The sequence below is a fragment of the Aethalodelphis obliquidens genome, unplaced genomic scaffold (assembly GCF_003676395.1).
Source record: "Aethalodelphis obliquidens isolate GAN/ISIS:26980383/991018 unplaced genomic scaffold, ASM367639v1 scaffold17, whole genome shotgun sequence".
NCBI classification, from domain to species: domain Eukaryota; kingdom Metazoa; phylum Chordata; class Mammalia; order Artiodactyla; family Delphinidae; genus Aethalodelphis; species Aethalodelphis obliquidens.
Window position 1 is genome coordinate 25030530 of NW_020837961.1, and position 21208 is coordinate 25051737.

Consider the following 21208-nt stretch of genomic DNA (forward strand, 5'->3'; position numbering starts at 1 on the left):
GTTCTGGGTTCCCTGAAGAACCATGTGAAATCGGATACCGAACTAAGGATCCTGGGCTCAATAGCAACAGATAATGAAGCTAACAGTTGGCTCAATTTTGCCGTTGCAGCATAGGAAGCCATTACGTTTTCCAGAGTTCCAAAAAGTGATGACAAATATTTAGAGAGCTTTTAATTGATATACAAAGACAAGCATATCTTTTGACTTAAGGGGGAATTCCCAGCTCCTCAGCATGAACTACAAGGCCGTCCATGAACAGGTCACTGTCCATCTCATTTATTGTCTCAAAATTTATATTCTGACAGCACTAAACTACTTGTGATTCCCCACACTCATCATGCTGTTTCTTACCTCTTTGCGCCTTGGCCTGGAATGCCCTTCTGCCTGCCAGGGAACTCCCATTTATCTTAGTGACTCAGCTTAAGCATCGTCCTTCCAAGAAGCTTTCAGTCACCTCCTCAACACTCACACATCCATACTTCTGGGTGGCCTGAGTGTCCCCATACCTGCTGTCACAACATCCTGAGCATACTTCTGCCCTGGCACTTGTCACACTATTGAATGACCTATCTACATGCCTCCCTGCCCCGCGAGAGACTCAAGTCTTCTAAGGAAGGAATCTGATGAAGCTCCCGAGCACCTCCATGTTTGGTAATTGGATTTCTAAAGCAAGTAGGATTCCCAGAAATGTCCAAAGTCTACTTCTCCAACTACATTATTCTATGTGTTTGGCAGAATCCAAGGATTGGCAGACAAAGAAGACTGGATCAGCCACCTGGCACCACAGCCAAGCAAGCAGTGGAAATGACATTTAGACTTTGGTCTCTCACCCAGTATAAGTATCTCTCTCACGGCATCGTATTTTACTTCTCTTAACCTCCCTATTCTTATATAGTTATATACATACGCTTAATGTAATATAAAAAATGTTTTAAAATTTGCCACCACTATATAGCAATAGAGTTAGTTAAATAAAATCTAGAATTACAAAGGAATACTCTGTAGCCATTAAAAAGATGACCTGCATATACTGATATTAAAGCAGGCTAAGATATTTTAAGTAAAAAAAGCAAGTTTCAGAACAGTGTGTGTAATTCCTTCAGTATGTGTTTCTCCACACCACCATGAAATTCACCCACCACCAGTTGGGTTTTCTACTGAAATTCACCCACCACCAGTTGGGTTTTCTACAGAAATTCAACTCATTTCTGACATTATCTACCCTCAAATAGCATCAGATTCCCCAGGTTAAGGGTTCAGAACCACAAGGCTGTCCCCACTTCAGATGTCAATCAAAAGTCAAGGCTGTCACCTGTGCTTCTGACCAACTGACTATACATCGGAGGTTCCACAACCCAGTCCCCTCCAGTTTGATTAGTTTGCTAGAGCAGCTCACAGAACTCAGCTTACTCACTAGATTACTGCTTTATCATAAAAGGCTATAACTCAGGAACAGCCAGATGGAAGAGATGCAGAGGGCAACGTATGGGGCAAGGCTGTGGAGCTGCCATGCCCTCTGATCGCATGCCTCTCTCATCACCTCCAGTGCTCACCAACCCAGAAGCTCTCCAAGCCCATCCTTTGGGTTTCTATAGAGGCTCCACTACATAGCATGATTGATTTCAACATTGGCCACTGGTGACTGAACTCAATCTCTAGCCCCTCTCCCCTCCCCAGAGGTCCAACCTTCTAATCTCTGATTGGTTCCCCTGGCAACCAGCCCCATCCTCAGGTTAGCTAGGGGCTTTCCAAAAGTCATCTATTTAGCATAACAAAAGACACTTTTTTCCAGCTCTCTTCACTTAGGAAATCTAATCATTTTAGGAGCTCTGTGCCAGGAATTGAGACAAAGACCAAATATATATTTCTTATTATAATCATAATATCACATTCCTATTGTGTAAATGTGTACACACACACACATATATACACAGACAAGTATAAAAAAACACATGTTTTCTGAAAGGGATCACAGAATAAACCTCAACTATGATTAAATTTGTTTGAAAGGAATTGAGTGGGGGTCATTTTTATTTTTTATTTTCTTCTGTCTGTCCTGTTTGTCTTTTTTTTTTTTTTTTTTTTTTTTTTCTTTTTTTCCTGTTTTTCTTTTTTTTTTTTTTTTTTTTTGTCTTCTTTTTTAAACGTGTTGCATTTCTATATCTGGGCAGGAAGATGTTGAGCCATTTACTGTTCGCATTTTAAATCCCTTTGTGTTAAAAATGGAATACATATTTTATTTTTAAATAAAATTAAGATTTCAATCCCTACTTTGCACGTTAGTGATATCTCTTGCTGGCTGCCTGACAAGCTGGAGGTTGAGAACCCTCTGGAACATACATCAGTGTGCTGGGGGGTATGAGAAGCCACAGGATGAAGAGAGGACACCTTCCACAAGTATCTGTAGCATGTGAATATTTGGTTTAGAAAATAATCCAAAAATGCACTTTCATTTTTATATTAAAGCAAACATGGCTGTGTACAAACTTCATGTACTGAGCTCAAACGTGAACCACCAAAGACAATTTGTTCTGAAGGGAGGACCCCTCAGGTTATATGACCAGACTGTCTTAGGATATGAGTTTCCTCTCCTCTGTCTTCTAGAAGCCACACCTGAGAGAGTCCATTGATTTTTGTTTTTTAAAGATTTTTTTAATTTTATTGAAGTATAGTTGATTTACAATGTTGTGTTAATTTCTGCTGTAGAGCAAAGTGATTCAGTTATACATATATATATATATTCTTTTTCACATTCTTTTCCATTATAGTTTATCAGAGGATATTGAATATAGTTCCCTGTGCTATACAGTAGGACCTTGTTGTTTATCCATTCTGATTTTTAAATAGTGCATTTTATTTATTATCTCTTTTGCCAGAAACAACTTAATTATCCATTCCCCCTCTAGAATGTTCCATCACAAGAAGAATTTTGTCTAATTTGTATCTTCACTGCCTAGATTGTATCTTCACTGCCTAGAACAGCACCTGACTTGTAGTAAACCCTCAACGAATATTACTGAACAAAAGAATGAATGAATAAATGAATGAATAGTTCTTATGTTAACTGAATGTCCTACACAGTAATGTTTTCATTATTAACTCAGGAATCCCATGTGCAAAGTACATACCTTGGTGTAATCATGTTTGAGGGATAATTTGATCAATGCTAACTAAAAAAGTTCATATTGAGGTGGTTTTTTAATACTGAGTAGATTGGCTTCCTCTATATTGTACATTTTTAGATAATATATTGCTTTTAGTATCGGCCCAGTTTTACTTGAAATATGGTATTTTACTAATGTTTCATTATATATTACAGCATGTCTTTATTAAATTATTTTGGAAAATTGAGCAAGTTCAATAACAAATTAATTTCTTCATAACTTACTTGGAATTATTTGAAATAAAAAGGTAAATTAAAACAAAAACAAAACGCTGAAAAGCATGGTGACAGTGTGTTCTCTAACTCAGGAAATCAAGTGCTTCCACTGCTGAATGCCCTTGAATGTTATGAAGTCCTACCTGACAGTAAGCCCAAAACCTTCACCTTCCATAACTGCTGTGCACTGACCATGTTCCATACTCTGGAGTTACATAAACATGTGGTCCCCTTATAAAATGACTGCACTCCAAATATATGACACTGTTGGGCTCTACCCAAGTCCTCTCCTCATATCACTATATCTACAGTTTTCATAATGCTGGCCCAACACCCCTCTTTTTCTTTCCCTCATCAGTCCACTAAAAAAAAAAATGAGATCCATTGTTTACACTGAGTGTGAATGATCTGTTACAAATTAATTGATGAAACTTCCTGTGTGGTGTTCCGTGTTCGCTGTTGCATAACCTGTTTCCCCAGCCAATGTATACAGCAATGCTTACTAAAATGCTAAAATGGAACATTTATGGTTGTCTCGGAATTTCTAATAATGCTCCAAGCTAAGGAGAATGTGTGGCAAGTATCCCACTAGTCTAAAGTAATATTCCAGAGATATCAATGCAGAGCTTATAAAAAGACATGAAAACTAAGCTAGGGACCATTTCACATGCAGCCTATATAAGAAAAGCCTAGATGTTCTAGAGGAGATTGATAAAAGGAAATTTCTAGTAGTAGTGGGTTTTTTTACTTTTTCTTCTTCCTCTAGGCAAGAAAGCTGATGTGTCTGCCATGCCTCCCAAAGTGGGGATGGATGTTTACTGAGGGAGAAAGTGCTCGCCAGGCTGCCACAGGAGTGGAGTGCACTCTGTGAGCGCTCGTGGAACCATCACGGTCTATTCCCTAGAACTGTGCTGGGGGGAAAGGGAGGGTGTGTAATGAACCAGAGACAGGTACTTGCTTCCCGACTAGAAACAGCAAAGCTGGGGAGGCTGCCTAGGACAGGCCACAAGGGTAGGGCAAGGACGGAGGTAAGCCATTGGGCAAAGTATACTTCAGTTCAGTGATGGGGCAAGGTTCCGTCAATCCCAGGGGCCAGGTAGGGGCCTCAGAGGACTGCCATGAAACTTGATTCATTGTGAGAGACCCTACATAGCAGCCTTCCGGGGAGAAGAGACTCCAGCAATGAGAGGATGAAGGGCTGTGTTGAGGGTTGGAAGCTGCACGTGTACTCTGAAGAACTCCCTCCCCAACCTGTCCTGGAAAAAGAAATAGAAGGTAGACACCTGCTATGACAGAGGGCACTAAGGGTCAGATTAGAACAGCACCAGTAAGATCAGATTCTGTCCCTCTCCCTCTAAGCCAGTGGTCCTACTCTCACCCCTGACTCTACAGAGTAGGGAGGGTGAGAAAGTAAAAACGTAGTGAAACAGACCATACCTTCTTCCCCACTGGCTCTACCTATCTGTTTATTTAAAAAAAAAAAAAGATTACATTTGTATATGTGTATGTATTCATTAAGAAAAAAGTACAATCTTCTGTGCTTTACAAACACAGATTAGGGCCTCTCGCCTTCTGAGCTGGTCCTCACTCTGTGGAGTGTGTTTCTCTCAGGGCTGCGCTCACCTTTTGAGAAGGACCTCACTCTGTCTATGGTATGTGACCTCTCTAAATAAATCCACTTCCTACCTATCACTTTGTCTCTCACTGAATTCTTTCTGCAACGAAACAAAGAACCTGAGCTTCAGTAAAGTCCTGACACCAGGAACTAAGGCTCCCACCCAGGTGGAGGATGGAATGATGATGTTGACCCTTCTGTCTTCAATAAACTAAAGCTTGGACTGTCGACCTTTGCCCCAATTCTATGCTGAATTCTTCTCTGCTCAAGCCCCCTTAAGAATATGCACATACCCATAGTTCAAAGCTTCCCCAATTTTGCAGTTCAGGGAGACACTGCTTTGGGAAAAGAGCCCTGGTGTTCTCCTTACTGGCTGCAAGTAATAAATCCTTCCTTCTCGCCCCCCCGCCCCCCCGCAAAAAAAAACGGAAAACAAAAAACACAGATTAGGCCTAGGTTGGCAAAGAAGAGAATTTGTTTAAGCTAGACTGCCCCGAATGATATAATACCAGAAAGTTAAACTTAATTACTAAATATATGACTGTTTTTGTAACAAAAAGTGACCAGAAAAACCTTGAGATCTGTCAGAGATGTTGCCCAAAGAGAGGGTAAGGGTGGGGAAAAGGACTATGTTAGACGGCATTTCATGTATATAATCCTTAAATTCACACCACTCAATAGATTATAAGAATATAACATTTTAAATGTATAGTTGAGGGGCTTCCCTGGTGGCGCAGTGGTTGAGAGTCCGCCTGCCGATGCAGGGGACACGGGCTCATGTCCCGGTCTGGGAAGATCTCACATGCCGCGGAGCAGCTGGGCCCGCGAGCCACGGCCGCTGAGCCTGCCGCTGAGCCTGCGTGTCCGGAGCCCGTGCTGCGCAACGGGAGAGGCCACAACAGTGAGAGGCCTGCGTATCGCAAAAAAAAAAAAAAAAAAAAAAAAAATGTATAGTTGAGCCAAAACAAAACAAAAACCCTGGTAGGAGACATATGGAAGTTAGTCAAAGACAGAGTGGTCAAACAGGGGGTTTGAGGCTGCACTCTCCCAGGCGATACTGACGCATGCGCAAGAAGCACTAGGACGCACTGCCTTTGGCTACAAAGGGTGAGGACCTGAGCTGAGGCACCTGCGGCCAGAAGAGCGGGATGCTGAAGGGGCTGCCCACCAGGGGAGGGCAACTAGAAAACTCTCCTCAGACAATCACGGAGGTAACACAGGGCCTGGCGTCAAGGGTGGGCACGGAATAGAATTTACACTACCTATGTGACTCAGGAATCCCAAACTAACGATTAATTCGGAGAAAAGAAAAGACAAAACGGATCAAAGACCGGTGGAACCCCTGAGGCCCGGAAAGAAGCAAACACAGAACTTCTCTTTGGAGTCACTCTAATAATCCGGAACAAAGCAGATTCCCAATTAAACGACCCCCAGTGAACAGGAGTTTACAATAAAAAAAGTACAGACAATGTGAGAAAGCTGTATATGACAGCAGCTCCACTGTAACACAGTTGGGAAAGGAGGAGAAACTGAGTTTTTCACAATATGCTAGAAAAGAAAATACAACATAAATTAGAGACCTAGAATTGGAAGGCACAACTTTAAAACTCTTAGAAGAAAATATGAGACTCACTGTATGCTTCCTGAAAAGGAAAAAAAATTTTAAATAAGACACAAAAAGTACACGTGAAATAGGAAAAGCTAGGGTGGCCACGCAACAAGGTGCTGGCCAGTGAGATATAAATTGGTTTCCGCTTGATGGTTGGGGGATAGGGAAGTTAGTTTCTGGCACTGCCCTTCTTCCGTTCTTCCTGCCTAGAGCAGTGAAAGCTACCTTGCATCCAGCAGAGAAAGGCCAAGAGCAACGCAGAGATAATATCATTGAGCCACAGAACAAATGCCAGCCAGCCACACCTCCAGGCATCTTGATATATGAGAAAAATAAGTCCCTGCTTGTGTAAGCTACTTTTAGTCTGATTTTCTGTTACTTGAAGCCTAACTGATACAATCATGTTCCTAAACAAAGGAGTAAGTAATGAAGTACTAATCAGGCAGGTTAGATAAATCAAAAGCGTTTCCCAGACATAAACTTGACTAGGCTATTAAGTTTTATTTAGCATAATCTCTTGTTCCCATTGCATATGGCATAACATATCATGAAAAACCAACAGAAAGAAAATTGACTATTGGTGACGGTTGTTGGAGATCAAAGCTGCATTATCCTAACCTGGAAAAGTTCCTCAACTATGTGAATTTATATCACCCCTGCCTCTGAGTCACAAGAAGGAGAACTAGCCTAAATATTTATCCCCTTTCTAAGCATAGCTGTAGTTGGAAAAAGCATAAAGGCATCAAAGACTGAATTCCTATCCTTGGTCTCCAATTAAACAAGGAAATACAAAACATTTTCTTTTTACTTGTAAGGTATTTTGCAAAATGCTACAGAAAGGCCAAAAAAAAAAAAAAAGAATTAAGAAAAGCTTATTCTGCCTGTTTTTAAAAATTATAATTGGCTGACAAGCACCTTAGTTGCTAGGACATTTTAGTACTAAATTACCACTATTTTCACTGTATAAATCTCATAGCAAGTAAAATTTGAGTTATACGTTTCTATATTACCTTTAAATATTATTGAACCATACCACACAAAAGTATATATAAGACATCAATTTAAATGCGAGTTTATTTACCATGCTCAATATTAAAGGGGCATTATTCATTTGATTCCATTATTTGTGTTGTATTTTTTAAGCAGCAATGGCTAAAATGTAGAATATTGCCTTAAAATCACTACTGAATATTTCTTCTCAACAAATACATCTAAGTGAAGACTATAGAACTGCTACAAGGCATTCTCCAATTTAAAGAAAGATTATTTAATATACCATTAAAATTCACCATCTTAATGACCGCTTTCATTCTTTGTTTTGAAAACACTACAGGAATGAAGAGACATTCATCTATACGCAAGTTATGAGAAAATGCCATCCAGCTGCTTTTTTGAGAGTAAGCGACATTTCTTGCCTATTTCTATGGGTCCATTTCTTGATATCAATGGAAAAAAATATTTAACATCCCTAATCTTGAGGTGAATGGGGGGCGCTATTCTTGTTTGTAACTATTCATCTCAATTCAGGCAAGGAAAAAATATATTCAAGTTACCGCTTCTGGATGCCAAATTGAATCAGGTGTCCTCTCCTCTTAAGAAAATTAAGTTGCTTTTGTGCAAGAGTGTTTTAATGAGAACCGAGCCCGCCGACAGTGATAAATGGGAATGACACCAGAGAGAGCATGTAAGCAGGACAATATATGCATGTTACAGTCTTACAGCCTATGTTTCACTGACAATTCTGAATGACTTCGCTGTTTCTTAAGGGGCCTATTAATCTCAAATTTAGTTATTACACAACGTTTATTTGAACATATATTCTGCGGATGATGACAGCTAATAAAGGAAATCTTCCGCAAGCTGTATTTTTACATATTGTTCCAACTCCAGCTCCCAGTCATTTGATGGTATTGATGGAATAACCTACATCGTGCCGAGGCTTTAAAAAAAAAAAAAAAAAAAGGCACATACATTCTGATTCCTTTCGAAGCATATGGGGACTCTTAAAAAACAGTTAAAATGCATACCAAAAATCCTACTAAGAAATGGTAAAAGTTAAAGGACATCTTAACTGTTCAACAAAAATTGTTTAATGTGAAAATGGACCCTTGTAAGATAAACCAGACACCTCGGAACACTTTTAAAGCTTTGGTCCATCATATGCGATAGTTCTTGCATACCAATCTACATTTTTACAATATGCGTGGAGGAGGGGAGGGGAGACAAAATCAATTTTCTTGAGGGACAAAAAGAATCAAGTCAAATAGTTGCTTTTCTCCTTGGTATGCTTTTTTGATAAAATACCATGTACTGAAAATAGTGGCGATACTGTATATCTTATTTCTGGTCACATACCTAAAGGCTGATGAGAATTATTTTAACACTTTCCTACACACATATTTATCAGCTCAAATACCTTCATCTGGAATTCAGATTTTGATTCAAGAATCACAATATGTTACGAAGTATAACTGCTTCATAATAACAAAAACCTAATGATATTAGCAAGAAATATTTATACCAGTTTAAGATTTTTAAATCTGCCTCAAAATTAAGATGAATATAGACTTAAACGCTTTCGATTTCATCCTCCGAAATCTGTCTTCAAAGGTGTTCAGTGTCAATGAAATCAGAATTTTCAAGCGAGAAAAGGCCCTTAGATACTATGACAATCCCTTTATAAATGAAGAAACAGAACTCTAGAGATAAAGGATCTTTCCTAAGGTCATACTGGCTAGTGGCAAAGCCAGAATAGAATTCATCTCCAGATGTTCCCTCTACCCTCTCTGTAACACCCACACGGCCTATTTTATATATTATTTTTAATATGATATTTGTAGATTTATAGTGTAAAAAGGGCATACACCAAAACACTCACAGTGGTTATATTGGGGTAATAGGATTAGGGATATTTTCTTCCTTCATGCTTTTCCCAGATTTTCAAGGATTTTTGTACTGATTATGTATTTATTAGAAAAAAAGCATATAATAAATGTTATATGTTAAATACAACTAGCATTTTAGAGGTTCTCTCTTTAATCTTTAGGCAAACCCTGAATAATGTTGCACTCAATCGATATCTAACTAAAAGCTGAATGATACTGAGGATAATACCAAGAAGAAAGTACCTAAACAGTCCTACTTGTTATATTAATGCTGAATACTCAGAGGAACAAAGTGTGATTGTAACTCAGAATATCAACTATTAAACTGAAAATATATGTTACTTACTTATTAATAGCTTATTAAACACTTGTAAATATCTAGGATGAAGCTGAACAAAACGTACTTGAAATATTACACACGATTTGACATTACATCTTTCTTTTTAATGCCAATTTTCTCAATATTCCTGAAATTTAATTGTGCTTAATCTTTCGGGTTCCCTATTTCCTGCCAAAAAGGAATAAAATAAATGTTCCTTTAATTATTCATTCATTCAACAAAAATTTATTAAGCAGTTTACAACGCTAAGCACTGAGAATACAAAAACAAATACAATAGAGTATCTGCTCACAGTATCGGGCTAGAAGAGAGACATCATAATGGCTATAACACAAGAAGATCAATGGGAACAAAGCTATGGCAGCACAGAAATTTACTAAAATTTCCTTTTAAGTGGGCTTTTTCAATACCTCCTAGTGATATACAAACACTTTTCTGATCAATTAATGGAAACTCTATTTAATGCCAAACACATGAACTAAGCTCTCAGCACACCAACAGAGAAATTGGCTAAGAATTCGCCTAACACTTTGCTTAGAAGGGCATCCACAAAACATAAGTGACAACTTATGTCAAACCATCTGATGTTTCTTACAAATTTTAAACTTGAGCTACCTAACTCTGTTATTTCTGCTCTTTTCCGTCCTTTAGGTCTGGAAATCTCAGAGCTTCTTAAAAGGGCAGTGGATCAATCCCTCAGCAATAACTCACTCATCAGCTTTTCATTTGCAATAAAATAGCTTTCCTACCATCTTCTGGGAAATAACTTACCATAGATTCACAGAACTGCAATGGACTTCTACAGATCATCTAATCAAGGCACTTTTCCTCAAGAAGGACTACACTGAAATCACTAACAAATGGAACCTACTGTCCTATTCTTCATGACTTCAGGATCAAGACTGCATAATCTCTTTGAGAATTTTAGATTTAAAATCTATATTTTAAATCACATTTTTTCACTAACAAGTCTTTTCCTTTTCTGAATTAACTTTTAAGATCATCTTTTTGTGTTAGGTGCCCTGAGAGGATTAAAAAAGAGGTGTGTTGATGGCCAACAGGCACATGAAAAGATGCTCGATATCACGAATTATTAGAGAAATGCAGATCGAAACTACAATGAGGTATCACCTCACTCCAGGCAGAATGGCCATCATCAAAAAGTCTACAAATAAATACTGGAGTGGGAGTGGAGAAAAAGGAACCCTCCTACACTGTTGGTGGGAATGTAAGTTGGTACAGCCGCTATGGAGAGCAGTATGAAGGTTCCTTAAAAAACTGAAAATACAGCTATCACATGATTCTGCAATCCCACTCCAGGGCATATACCCAGAGAAAACCATAATTCGAAAAGATACATGCACCCCAATGTTCATTGCAGCACTATTTACAATAGCCAAGACATGGAAGAAACCTAAACGTCCATCGACAGATGAATGGATAAAGAAGATGTGGTATATATAAACAATGGAATATATTATTTACTCAGCCATAAAAAAGAATGAAATAGTGCCATTTGCTGCAACATGGGTGGACCTAGAGAGTATCATACTAAGTGAAGTAAGTCAGACAAAGACAAATATTTGATATCACTTACATGTGGAATCTAAAAAAAATGATACAGGGCTTCCCTGGTGGCGCAGTGGTTGAGAGTCCACCTGCCAACGCAGGGGACACGGGTTCGTGCCCTGGTCCAGAAAGATTCCACATGCCGCGGAGCGGCTGGGCCCGTGAGCCATGGCCGCTGAGCCTGCGCGTCCGGAGCCCGTGCTCCGCAACCGGAGAGGCCACAACAGTGAGAGGCCCGCGTACTGCAAAAAAAAAAAAAAAAAAGAGAAGCCCACATGCCACAACTAAGACCTGGCACAGCCTAAATAAATAAATTTTAAAAATATTTTTTTAAATAAAAAAAATAGCCCATTATATATTAAAGACATTGAATCTGTGCTTTAAAATTTTCCCACAAAAGAAATCTCCAAAACCAAATGGCTTCACTGGTGAATTCTACCAAATATTTAAAGAAGAAATAATATTAATTCTGTAAAAACTCACCCAGAAAATACAAGAAGAGGGAAAAATCATTTTATGAAACCAACATTAGCCTGATACTGAAACCAAGTCAAAACATCATAAAAGAACTGCAGAACAATAATTCTCATGCACATAGACAAACACAAAACTTACAAAATTTTAGCTAATTAAACTCAATAATATACAAAAAGGATAATATATCATGACCAAGTGGAGTTATTCCAGGAATGCAAACTTGGTTTAAGATTTGAAATCAATCAAGGTGATTCACCTCATCAACAGATTAAAAGAAAAAACATATGATCAGATCAATAGATGGAGAAAAAGTATTTGACAAAAGTCCATTTATATTCATGATAAAAACTCTCAGAAAATTGAATTGGTAAGAATTTCTTCCCACTGATAAAGAGCATCTTTATCAAAAATCAAACAGATAACATCATACTTAATGAGAAAAGACTGAATGCTTTCCCCCTAAAATCAGGGACATGATAAGAATCTCTACTCTTACTACCATTTCTATACAACATTGGCCTGAAAGTCTTTGCCATGTAATAATGCAAGAAAAAGAAATAAAAGGCAGAGAGATCGGAAAAGAAGAAATAAACCCATTTTTTTCACAAATTATATGATCCTAGAAAACCTTGACCAAAAACAAAAAAAAAAAAAAAAAAAAAACCTCCAAGAAATAATAAGTGAATTTAGCAATGTTGCAGCATACAAGGTGTAAAAATCAATGAACATCTATATACTGGCAAGGACTAAATTGAAATTAATAAAAATACCATTTACAATAGGACACCAAAACCATGAATAATTTGAGAAATATTTAAAGTCCTAAATAGAGACATATGTATTAGAATCCTCAATTATTAAGATGTCAAATTTCCCCAGATTGTTCTATATATTTAATGTAATTCCAATCAAAATCCCTGCAGGATTTTTAGAAGAAAACGACAATATGACTAAAATTTATTTGGAAATCTTCTTGGAAAAAGAAAAATAACAGTTGGAAGACTCACACAACTTGATTTCAACACTTAATATAAAGCTATATTAACTGATGAATTCATAAAAGTGCTAACAAAAGATCAAGATGAAAAAAAATAATTACATGGGACTGAGTGAACTGATGAGGATGATTATAATTTTTGTGACTTTCTGTTTGAATGAAAAAAAAAAAGCTATATTAGTTAAAATAGTGTGGTACTGGCTTAAGGACAAGTATATAGATCAATGGAACAGAAGAGAAAGTCCAGAAATAGATCTATATAGAAATGATAAATTGATTTTTGACATGGGTGCTACAGTAATTCAATGGGAAAAGAATAATCTTTTCAGTAAGTGGTAACTGATATCTCTATGCAAAAAACAACAATAACAAAACCCAGAACTTTGACCCTTATACACTGTACACAAAACATAAGCTGGAATGGATTATAGAGCTAAATGTAAGAACTAAATCTATAAAACTTTTAGAAGAGAACATAGAGAAAATCTTTGTGACTTTGGGTTAGGACAACATTTCTCAGGACACAAAACTTGTAACTTTAAAATTAAAAAATGATAAATTAGACCATCACAATTTAAAACTTTTTTCCTTCAAAGACACTGTTAAGAAAATGCAAAAGCAAGCTACATATTGAGAGAATATATTTACAAAACACACATCTGGTAAAGGACTTGTAGGTAGAATATATTTTTAAAATTCTTATAAGATGACAATCCAATAAAAAAGTGGGCTAATGATTCGAACAGACACTTCACTAAAGAAGAGATTTGGGTGACAAATCAACACAAGAAAAGATGCTCAACATCATTAGTTATTTGAGGTATGTAAATTAAAATCATGAGATACCACTACACACCTACTAAAAACTTAAAAACAAAACAAAACAAAACCCTGATAGTTCAGGGCTGGTTAGGATGTGGACCAGATAGAACTCTCATATATTGCTGGAATGAATCCAAATGATACAGCGACCTTGGAAAAAGTTTAGCAGTCTCTTTTAAAGTTGCACATATACTTACCATATGGCCCAGCTATCCCACCACTGGGTATTTATTTACCCAAGAGACAGATATTAGTATGTTCATACAAGAACTTGTACTCAAATATTCATAGCAGCTTTATTTGTAATAGTTCATAATTGGAAATTACCCAAATATCCATTAACTGGTGAATAAACACATTATGATACATCCGTACAAGAGAATACTACTTGGCAACAAAAAGGAATGAACTACTGATACATGCAACAACATGGATGGATCTCAAAAGCATTGCTGGTCAAATGCAGCCAGACACAAAAGGCTATGTACTATATGAGTCCATTGATATGACATTCTGGAAGAGTCAAAACTATACAGACAGAATTCAGATCACTAGCTGTCAGGGACTGCAGGTAGGGAAAAGGAAAAGAGGCACAAAAGAATTTTTTACCATGATAGCAATGTGCCACACAACTTTATTTTCCAAACTAATCAAACTACATACTTTAAAAGAGGGAATTTTAATATCTATAAGTCATGCATCCATAAACCTGACTTTGTAGATTTATAAAAATTTTGAAAGTAAACAAAAAAGTAGAGAAATGTAACTATATAATATTATGATTCAGCTTTTTCATATTTACTTTGTTTTGAGGTTTACAGAGAAAATTTCAATAAATAAGCATTAATAGGTCTTTACTTAATAAAAACATAAATTAATCAAAACCACAGAATTACTGTTACTACTTACTACCTATGAAAACTGACGCTTCAGAGCTCTACCGTGTAATTTGTAAAAATGTCTTTCCAAGTCATTGTTTTAAACATTAACATAATGTGGATACTTAAAGACTCTATGGGCTTATCTGATATTCAAAACAGATATCCTTGTTTTAAAGATGATAAAGATATCATGTTAAATAACTGTTTTAATTTAAAATCATCAGAGACAAAAATGGTACAAATGAACCTATTTACAAAACAAAAGTAAGAGTCACAGACGTAGAAAACAAACCTATGGTTACCAAGAGGAAAACGGGGGGAGGGATAAATTGGGAGATTGGGATTGACATATACACACTACTATTTATAAAATAGATAACTAGTGAGAACCTACTGTATAGCACAGGAAACTCTCCTCAATACTCTGTAATGACCTATATGGGAATAGGCTCTAAAAAAGTGTGGATATATGTTTATGTATAACTGATTCACTTTGCTGTACACCTGAAACTAACACAACGTAAATCAGCTAGACTCCAATAAAAATTAATTTTAAAAAAAGAAATGGTAAAAATAAAATAAAATAAAATAATCACAGAGACATCTCTGAAAAAGTAGAAAAAGCAATGATAATGAAGTCAGAAGACTTAGTTTAAAAACAACCTGATCACATACTCAGCTATGAAAACTCTTTAAATCTCAGTTTCTTCACTTCATTAAATGGGAATAACAACATCCACTTCGTAAAATTTTTGTGAGGATTAAATAAGATGAAATATAGACCCCCTGGGTATTCTACAACCATAGAAAATCTCATATACAAAAGGCCCAGCAAGCCCTCATCATACAAGTATTCATTCTCCAAGTCCCTGAAGAATTTAGGTTTAGGTTGTACAGGGAAACCAGAGACTCACAAATGAAATGACCATTTCTAAAATGATTCTCAAGAAAATATTTTCTCCTCCCACACTCACACCCCAACTACTTCGCAACAATATCTATCTCTGTACCTCAGCTTTCGTTGGTTTACTCTCACCAATTGTCTGGTACTTTAAGCCACCTGACAATACAACACAAATAAAACACAAATAGGTTGCTAAATATAATTGCAAGTCCTATAGAAGATGCAGGATTTCATTAGTCAGTGAAATCAGAACAAAGTCAATGACAAGTGAGAAAAAAATGACAGGATAGGTATTAAAAGGAGAGTAATCGAAATATTTTTTTAAGTGAGAGCACTTGTGAAAATTGACGAAGCCTCAATTTTTTTTTTTTTTTGCAAATTTGTATCTTTATGATTGTGTTACAAAAATAAACAGGAGAAAAAGATGTGACGTCATGTCATCATCATACAATTCCTTGCGAGAAATACATTGATCCCTGCCCTCCAAAACAACACTTGATTCTTTCTTCATTCACTCCAAGAATTAGCAGACAGTTATAATATAACCTGAATTTTGTTCAACAAATTAAAAAATAAGCTTATTTCCATAATTTACAGTTCCATTTTTTCAAACTAAAAACTAATATTTTTCAGTAATTATTACTAAATGCTAATTCTATTTTTAAAGTTAGTTGACTTTAAGTGAGCTTTCTTCTATATCATTTACCATTGAATAATTGGATTTTTTTTTTATTCTAGTTACTCAAACTTTTATGGGGGGGCAGAATAGAGCAATTCTTTTTATTTCCTATAAAAGCATCAATGAGGTTAAAAATGTTTCAATGTGTTACATTCAGCAGAATGTAATTTATATTTTCTACAAATAATAGAGTGATGCAGGAACAAATATCAGCCAGTATCTTCCCAATTTCCTAAATTTTACATGTAAGGTTTGGACAGAAGCCCAGCATGGGAAGTGACTTGCTCAAGATCACACAGTTTCTGGCAGTGGCCAAGCTGGGGTTATAAGAGCTCCCAAACACTCTTCCTTCTCTAGGCCATTAATGTTTATTTGATTCTAATATATTATGTAGATAAGATCTATGTGAATATCAAAAATACACGGAATGGAATATATAGACACACTAAAGCGTAAAACACTGGTCAGCAAGCAGTGAAGCACTAAATCGACTTCAAATTTTTTTTAAGGTTATCCTTCTGTTAGTGATTGAAGGTATATTAGCTTAGTGGGCCATACAATAGCTGTAGCACCACAACTAATGGACTGCCAAGAGATGATTTAATAAAGAGGCCCAGCTGAACAACAGTGTATAAGTAACTCTGACAACCTGAGGCTTTCTTTTGGTCAAATGTTTTATGTCTGTAAGTGACTTTCTCTAAAAAAAATTACCTGAGAAGATACTCTAAGAAGGTTTCACTGTAATAACAGCAGCCCAAACATTCTTATATAAGTTCAGATTCTTCGAGATCTAAAGATGTGATTAAAAAAAAAAAAAAGCTTAAAGGTCTTGTCCCCAGATCCTTCTACAGGAACCATTTATAACATGGTTAGAGATCTAGTTAAACAACTCATTCAGCAACCACACTGTGTCTTTCTTTTGATTGAAATAAAAGAAATAGAACAACTTTTTAAATGTTGCCCTCAAGATTTTACTCTAAGATATGAGCAGTAGAAATTGGGAGAGGACTGGGGAGGATGAAATGAGAATATTTATTAAATACACTGTTCTATAAAATATTACATGGACTCCTCATCTTTACAACATGGACCAATCTGTAATGGGAAGAGAAAAACGAAAGTCGTGTGGAAGAAAATATCAAATGAGCAAAGAATTAAAAAATTAATAATGCTGATGACTGATCAGAGTTCAGGGAAAAGACACTTTGCGTCCTTTGTAACCATACTGGATGTGCTGCGGTAAGTAGTAAAACCTTAAAAATGTCCATACACACCCCTTAATCCAGGAATTCCACTTTAAAAAATTTATCTAAGAAAATAATACAGATACAAGAAAAGATTACTAAAAGGATCTTCATTTTAACATTATTATTATTTTTTAATAGCAAAAGTTATCCAGGGCTGAAATGAACCATTGCACAGCCACACATGAGAATGGTCAGTAGCCTTTAAAAAGAATGTTTTAGAACCCTGTTCACAATGTTCACAATGTATTGTTAGGTGGACAAATAGGATTACAAAATGGTGTATATTATATGATCTCATTTTATTAAATATATGTACAGATTAAAAGGTCTGGAAAATACACATTCAAATATCCCTATGGTTGTCAGACCAGTGGGATTATGATATTTCTTTGTTTTGTTTAGCTGTATTTTCTCGATTATCCACTAGGAATACATACTGCTTTTGTAATAAGAAAAAAACAAGTTATTAAAAATTTTTTAAACAGTACAAGAATATAAAATTCTATATAGTCATTTTGGAATATTGTATGTGACTTCGAAATGCCACAATATAATGTGCTTCAGGGCAGTGAATGAATGGTAATCCTTTCCTTTGATATGCCACTGGTCAAAAATTATGTTTATGTGAAAAAAATTATGTTTATGTGATAGTGAGAATCTAACCCGAAAGAAAATAATCATTTCATTGAGAATAACAGTAATTTTATGTTATTAGAAAAAGAAACCATGACAGTCATTATCAAAGTAGTCATTTTGGGGAAATTAAATTGCAAATAAATGAAGACATTTACATGGAATGATTTTAGGTTGCAAGCAAAATGAATGAGGGTTTAGATACTTAAAGTCACAAATAGTACATTAAGTAAAAACAGAGTTTTTATTTCCTTTAAAACAGGGTTTAGTATTTACTCATTTAAAAAAATGTGTTCCCTTAAATACTCCTTACAATATAGCACAAAGTCAAAGAACTCTGTTCCAGATGTAAAGTCAGATTCATGTTTCTATTTTAAGGATGTTCAACTTCTAATGAAACAAAGACAGAGCTTCCCACCTGAATTTTCACATGAAATATTTCTACTAAGAGACAATCTGAAAGTCTTTGAAATTTTTTTTTTTATATTATGTTTATAAAGTCCAATAAATATTAGGTAGCCAATGTGTGTAACTAACATACACACACATACACACTGTGGTTTGTGTATCACATCTATGGTATGACTCATTCAAAACAGGTTTATGAAGTAAATATTTTCCTCTTCTAGACACATGTGAAAATAAGGAAATGACTTAAAAGTAGGAATAATACCATTGCATTTAGAACTGTGTTTAGGGAATTCCCTGGCGGTCCAGTGGTTAGAACTCCATATTTCCACTGCAGGGGGGCCAGGTTTGATCCCTGGTTGGGGAACTAAGATCCCGCAAGCCATCCCACAATTCTTTTGTTGGCGTGGCCAAAAGAATAAATTAAAATAAAAACAGAAAATTAAAAACAACAACAACAAAAAAACTGTTTAGATTATCTTAAAACAAACTCTTGGGACTTCCCTCATGGTGCAGTGGTTAAGACTCCGCACTCCCAATGCAGGGGGCTGGGGTTCCATCCCTGGTCAGGGAACTAGATCCCACATGCATGCCACAACTAAGAGTTCACATGCCACAACTAAGGAGCCGGTGAGCCACAACTCAGAAGTCCACCTGCCGCAACTAAGAAGCCAGTGAGCCGCAACTAAGTAGCCTGCCTGCCTCAACTAAGACCTGGCACAACCAAATAAATAAATATTAAAACAAAATAAAATGTGTTCTTGGGAAATTTTAAGAATAAAATGAGGCACAATGTTATTCCTTTTGAAAAACTGTTTTCAAATTCAATATCAAATAATTAATTGCTATACTTCCTTCTCCCAATCATAGACATATGACTGCTCAACATTTATAAGACCTTAAATCTCAAATTTTAGTATTCTATAGAAATTAGGGGGAAAAAATAAGGTATTTGTCTTTCTTCCAATACTACTCTTTATTTCCATTAATATAATGAAGTTATCATAGAAAAGCACTGCTTAAATCTGAACTGTCTATGCACAAAGTGTCTATTACACCTAATTATTCCTAAGACACCCCCTTGACCAGAATATTGTAAGGAAAATTGAAGCATCAGGTAACAGGTGAATTGAAAGATCTCTGTTTCTATCGACTTCCTTCCCAATCATTCTCGGCAGTTCTTAAAGAGCTCAGGTTAACTGAAGTCTTTATCAGACACCAAGCAAGTTAATATGTACTGGAAGACTCTAGGGATATAAATGAGAAGGCTACTCAAACCACCCCTCCTTCTTTAAACACAAGTAGCTTAAATTCAAGACCCATATTGTGAACACAGTTTGAAAATTTTTCTAATATGTCCTTTAACCTGCTTCCTCCCCTTCTCTTCCATATGTCCTTTATCTTTCTAACCTTAAACTTGAGAGAGGCTTACATTTTTCAGAAAAAATATGGATGCTTTTTCAAAATGTATTCCCTTAACTACTCCTTACATCTACTTTCTAATCCCCAACTCAATTAAATTCAGCATGAATTTAAATTGCAATTAACATCTTTTGAGGGATTACATGTTTTAATCACAATTAGGCAGTGAATACTTGAAACACATGCATTTTGTTATATTATCTGAAATGCAAATTGGAGTCCAAAAAAGATGTTTAATAAAACTGTACAGTACTGAAGACTTTATTATGGAACCCAAGGGACTAGAAATGAGATTTAAGAGTAAAAGTACAGATACAAGTACAAAAACAAATTGTTTCACCTCCAAGACCCCTGGAAATGGCCTCACTTGGCTACCATTTAACCTAGCTTCATCACAGTTTAAAAACTACCTTCTAAGAGTTTTCATTAACCAAACTAAATTTCATTTTTTCCCCTACATCAGGAGCTCACAGGGTCTTAAAGGAGAGATGATGCAAAATATTCTATAAGATCAGGAGATCAAACCTGTTTTCTGACCCAGGAATTTATAGTGAAATGACTTCTTTTACTTTACTTTTCCTTCAAAATAGCAATTCATAAGCAGAAAAAAAAAAAAAAGCTGACCTTTTCTGAGCATCTTCTATGTGCCAAACAATAAGTGATATTTCACATAAACCCCAAAAGAACCCTATGAGGTATTATTCCATTTCATAGATTGTGAAAAATAAGGCTCAGGGAAGTCAAGTGGTTGAGAGAAATAAGTGCAATGAATCAGTGATGACATTGGGACTCCTAAACACATGCTCTTGTAAAAGGACAGTATCATAAATGTAAGACCTTAGGAAGAAAGCCTAGGACAAAGCACCTGTTTTCAATTGTCCATTTTAACTAGAATCCTCTCAAACAGGCCGCTGGGATTTCAGGAGCCCCAGCAGACACCTTCCTCTCTGGTTAGGAGCCTGGATAAAGTGATTCAAAAAGTTTCATTCTTGGGACTCTCAGGGCTCTTTCTGCAAAATCCAAAAGCTTGCTGAAAGCCAGGCTTACTTCACTGCCTTTTCAATCAGTGTCCGGCAAACAGGACAGGCCTTATCAGGAAGTCAAGATCTGACTTATTAACTTATACCCGGTTTCCTTTTGATAACTTTTCTCTTCAAGGTCTGTCTGTGCACTTAGCAGATTGTTACATCCAAGGTGAGGTTCATCTTTAAGGAAACTAATACAAACTTCATTCCCTTCAACTGTCAGCTTCCTATTAGCTATTTACTACCCACACAACATTTGCTGTCGAGCTTTGCTAGTAAAAGAGGGACTAGTTAGCCTAGCTCATAGTTTTTCCTT

General features: G+C 36.2%; 1 protein-coding gene across 6 annotated transcripts in view; it reads right to left on the reverse strand.

Moving 5' to 3' along the window:
- Positions 1–21208, reverse strand: part of SLC10A7 (solute carrier family 10 member 7) — a 252970-nt gene that overhangs the window by 180536 nt on the left and 51226 nt on the right. The window lies entirely within an intron of this gene.